A 5,700-nucleotide genomic window follows, 5' to 3' on the forward strand; every position below is an offset into this window, starting at 1 on the left:
CCGGTAGTCGTTAGACACTTATATATTTAGGCCATAGAGAAATGCACAAAAACGTCAACAATTCCAGCAGGTACGTGGACAATGTTGAGCAGTACATATATATGTATATAACGATAATTTCTTCCCAAGAAAAGTTAATGATTAACAGTTTATAACATTGTTCTAAGTTCTATCTGAGATTATCAGATGAACAACAAATTCCATCAGGCAACCATTCAATGTAATCCTAGAAAACACCGACATGAGATCCTCTAGCTAGTAGTATATAGGATATAGAATGGATACGCCCAAAACAATAATGAACAGCTCTGTACCTTGAAGTGGATCGACCATACGTCGATGCTTGTTGCTCCCGCCGGAGAGAGAGCAGGCAGGGAGGGAGATAGATCCGGAGTAGTACGAGAGTTAGGATTGGGGATAGAATATATAGATGGCGTTCTTTTTATAGGGTCCGGTCCAATCAATTAGGTTTTACAATACCATCGCACATATACACACCCTTAATTAATTTCTGTCACAAAATTGGAATATCATTTTTTTCTTGCACGGATCCCACTCATTTTGGCCGAATTTTTTCATTGGTTTCCTGACCCCGGTTTTCCTTTGCTTTTTGTGCATTTCTTTTTCTGGATTCATGCTGCTTCTTTCGTCGGCGGTTTTGCCTTTCTGCTTCTTTCTTTCTGTTTCTTTTGTTTTCCTAGTTTTTAAACATTTTTACAAAATACATGAATATTTTAAAAAAATATAAATATTTTATAGAATTATGCATTTTTTCAAATCTCATGATTTATTGTAATTTTGTATAAAAAATTAAATTATGATTTTTGAAATTTCATAAACATCCAAAATTATATAAAATAGTGCTTTTTCGTAAGAGGAGTTGCTGGCTTTTTAACCTGTTTTTTTTTTGGTGAATTCGGTTTTCTTTTGGACCGAAGGAGCAACGCTGCAGCGCTATTGGTCCTGGCCAACAGTGAGTAATACTATCATCTATTCATCACCGTGGGTGATGCCATGTTATTATCAGTATTTTTGAAAGATATGTTATTATTTTTAATAAAATAGTTGCCACAGGTATGAATACTTCCCATAAAATTAATAAATAGTAGTCTTAATTTATTTTAGAATAATTTCCGGGATGTTGTTCAGTTTCTAAGCGAAGTGCATCACAATTTTTTGGCAACTCTCTCATTTTTAACCACACACGCCACGTGGGCATGCCATGTGATCATGCCAAGTTTCATATTTTTTTTAGAATTCATTTACACCTTTTTAGAAATTAAGATTCATTTATCCCAATTAAATACCTAAAAATTCATTCACAGCTCGCACATGCGACGACCCTGCCGACAGGACAAACAGCTCCAACTTTCCCTTCAAAGCCTAGACTCTCTGCCGGCTTTGGTATGGCTGCTGGACCGCTTTGCCTCTGAGCACTGCCGGCATCGACCTCCACCGCTACACCGTTCGTCCAACGGCCCTCGGCGCTGGTCATCTTCGGTGCTGCTAACAACCAACAAGCGCCTGAAGCACTTCCCACTCGTCATCCCAAGAACTAGCTCAAGGGGGACGTCGTGATGTTGCAGCTGCTAGTCACCCCCGGCGTTGTGCGCTCTTCACCGGCGTTCCCGCCGTTGTCAATGACGGTCGCCCCCACCGCTCAAACTCAATCAGCCCTAGACGGTAATGTGGCGACTTCGGCCTCTTTTGACACTACTGGCCATCCGAGAAGAGTAAAAAAAACTTGTCTTTGGTGTTTCAAATGCAGATCATATGACCGTCTATCTAAGGATTGCACGGTGGTTCATTTTTGTCGCATTTGCAACAACTACAAGCATCATATGCACCGCTACCCTATTCTCAAGCAATCAAGGCCAGCCGCCGCTTGGTGGATGCGGTTTAGTTATTACAATGTTTGTGCAACTTCTAGACTCACTCTTAAAGGAGAATCTTGCACCACCTACTTTGCAGACTGCTTTGGTTACGATTTTGGGTGGTTCCTTGTCTCCTTATGTGGTGGAGGCCGAGGTTGCAAAAATCTCCGCGGTTCAAACTTCGTGTAAGTGGGAAGCTGTGCCTCATGGAGCCAATGCTTTTTTAGTTTCTGTGGAGATTTTGCAGCATGTGACAACGTTTGAGTATAATGTCAAATCACATGACGTGAAGATTTCTTTTAGTGAATGGAATGTCGAGGAGGTTCCGTCGCTATTTCCCTTGCAGTTTGTTTGGGTGCACGTCACCGGATTTCCACCACCTCTACGCCATTTCCTTGGTCCGTGGGCGGTGATATCAGGTATTTGTGCCACTTAGGATGTTGACTTGGTTTGCGTGCGTCGACACGATATTGTGTGGATCCAGGTGGCTGTTTATAACATGGATATTTTAGTCAAACATGATGGGTCTGATGAAGCCTCAGTCTCCTCTGACGCTTATGTCAAGCTTAATGGGGGTGCATTTCGGTTTGTGCTAGAGGAGGATGATTCTATGGCTCATGATGACTTCATTCCTCAGATTTGGGAAAACCATGATGATGGGCATGCTGATGGTGCTAACAGGGATGAGGATATGCCAAATAGAGATGCTAGTAAGCGAGAGAAAAACGTCCGAATTCATGGTGGTAATACGACGTCTGGGGCATAAACTGTATCCATTGTTGTCCCCATGCAGACTACTCATGTGGGCTTTGTACATGCGTCACCATTGTTTCTTCTACATTTCTTGTGACAACCGCGTCTGCTCAAGCGCTAGCGTCATCCGACGCTCCTTGAGGCCAAGGAGCCGTACACATGCATGTGCAGGGCAGCGTCCATGCTTCCAATTATTGAGATTTCTGCTGTCTCCATTTATGAAGGGACCCAGGGTGCCAGTTTGAGGAGTTTTTTCTTTCTTTCTTCAACTAGCAAAGTGATCCGCGCAATTGCGCGGGCTAGACCTTAAGTATTTATTTATATTTAAAAAAATTAATATACCAGAAAATAATAGGTTTTGTTGTCAATCATTGTAAACTTTGTGACTACTCAATCTCAAGATATTATTAATTTTTTTTGATATTGAGTGTTTTATTTTGTTGTTGAAATATGGAAAATCCATGTATTTTTTAGTGCAACATGATGATTTAATAAGTAGCAATACAATGCATTCACTTATTGAAAGGTGTTCATTCAGTATACCGGGTTTGGTTTGATTTAGTGAGCATTAAGTGTCCATATCAAGCAATAATCCACACTAACTCTTTCCTAATAAATGGTTCATCCATAAGAAACAAGCAATAATTCTTTCTTGATAAAAAATGTATCCATATCAATCAATAATCAACAATAATTCTTTCCAAAAAGATGCACTTTTTATTGTCCTTTTTTCAGGTAGTAGTTTATAGAAGCCACGTAGTTCCATATCCTTAGGATATTATATATTGTCCCTTTGCTTTGGTTGGAATGTATCATGCAAGAATGGATGGAAGGTCTGCCACTGCTTGTTTACTGGTGATGCTTGTGTTGTTCGGAAGCACTACATTTGGAGGTATGTTCTCCGTGTTGTTGTTTATGTAGAGTTCCTAGTGCATATGTTATTCCAAGCAAGAACATCGAAAAATATAAATAAGATTTCAAGATCGTATTACCAAAGTTTTCTCAAATAGTACGTTGATGCACATTTTGCGTATGTCCTTTACGATTTGGGTACATCTTAGTACATTTATGCAGCGTGGTAAGAATCATGTCATTACAATCAATGTCTCACCTTTATGTATAATTTTTATTATGTTTGCGGTATGCAGAGAAATGTGCGGTGGTTCAATTTCCGCTCGTGATCTGCAACAATCTAGCATGCAAGCATGAATGTGAGTTTTGGGGACAGGGCAAGAAGGTTCGCGGATTCTGGTGCAATCGGATGCTCCGTGGCACCTGCAACAGCAAGATTTGTTGGGATGAATAAACTTAATTGATACGCTAAGCATAATTAATGTTATCAATAATGAATTCATTGTTGGGGAACGTAGTAATTTCAAAAAATTCCTACGCACACGCAAGATCATGGTGATGCATAGCAACGAGAGGGGAGAGTGTGTCCACGTGCCCTCGTAGACCGAAAGCGGAAGCGTTACAACAACGCGGTTGATGTAGTCGTACGTCTTCACGATCCGACCGATCCAAGTACCGAACGTACGGCACCTCCGAGTTCAGCACACGTTCAGCTCGATGACGTCCCGCGAACTCCGATCCAGCAGAGCTTCACGGGAGAGTTCCGTCAGCACGACGGCATGATGACAGTGATGATGTTGCTACCGACGCAGGGCTTCACCTAAGCACCGCTACGATATGACCGAGGTGGAATATAGTGGAGGGGGCACCGCACACGGCTAAGAGATCCAAGGGATCAATTGTTGTGTCTATGGGGTGCTCCCTGGCCATGTATATAAAGGAGTGGAGGAGGAGGGAGAGGGCCGGCCCCTATGGCGCGCCCTGGAGGAGTCCTACTCCCACCGGGAGTAGGATTCCCCCCTTCCAAGTAGTAGGAGTAGGAGTCAAGGCAAGGGAAGAGAGAAGAGAAGGAAGGAGGGGGCGCAGCCCCTCCCCCTAGTCCAATTCGGACTAGGCCTTGGGGGGCGCGCAGCCTCTCCTCTCTCTTTCCCCTAAAGCCCAATAAGGCCCATATACTCCCGGCGAATTCCCGTAACTCTCCGGTACTCCGAAAAACACCCGAATCAAATATATACCTTTGTTCACTTTGCCATCCTTCTTATCCGCCAAATACTTGGGGTAGTTCCGCTTCCAGTGACCAGTCCCTTTGCAGTAGAAGCACTTAGTTTCAGGCTTAGGTCCAGACTTGGGCTTCTTCACTTGAGCAGCAACTTGCTTGCCGTTCTTCTTGAAGTTCCCCTTCTTCCCTTTGCCCTTTCTCTTGAAACTAGTGGTCTTGTCAACCATCAACACTTGATGCTTTTCTTGATTTCTACCTTCGTCGATTTCAGCATCACGAAGAGCTTGGGAATCGTTTCCGTTATCCCTTGCATATTATAGTTCATCACAAAGTTCTAGTAACTTGGTGATAGTGACTAGAGAACTCTGTCAATCACTATCTTATATGGAAGATTAACTCCCACTTGATTCAAGTGATTGTAGTACTCAGACATTCTGAGCACATGCTCACTAGCTGAGCAATTCTCCTCCATCTTGTAGGCAAAGTACTGTCAGAGGTCTCATACCTCTCGACACGGGCATGAGTATGAAATACCAATTTCAACTCTTGGAACATCTTATATGCTCCATGGCGTTCAAAACATTTTTGAAGTCCCGGTTCTAAGCCGTAAAGCATGGTGCACTAAACTATCAAGTAGTTATCATACCGAGCTTTGTCAAACGTTCATAACGTCTGCATGTGCTCCTGCAATAGGTCTGTCACCTAGCGGTGCATCAAGGACATAATTCTTCTGTGCAGCAATGAGGATAATCCTCAGATCACGGATCCAATCCACATCATTGCTACTAACATCTTTCAACTTAGTTTTCTCTAGGAACATATCAAAAATAAAACAGGGGAGCTAAACGCGAGCTATTGATCTACAACATAGATATGCAAATACTATCAGGACTAAGTTCATGATAAATTAAAGTTCAATTAATCATATTACTTAAGAACTCCCACTTAGATAGACATCCCTCTAATCATCTAAGTGATCACGTGATCCATATCAACTAAACC

The sequence above is a fragment of the Aegilops tauschii genome, chromosome 3, assembly GCF_002575655.3.
Source record: "Aegilops tauschii subsp. strangulata cultivar AL8/78 chromosome 3, Aet v6.0, whole genome shotgun sequence".
Classification (NCBI taxonomy): Eukaryota; Viridiplantae; Streptophyta; class Magnoliopsida; order Poales; family Poaceae; genus Aegilops; species Aegilops tauschii.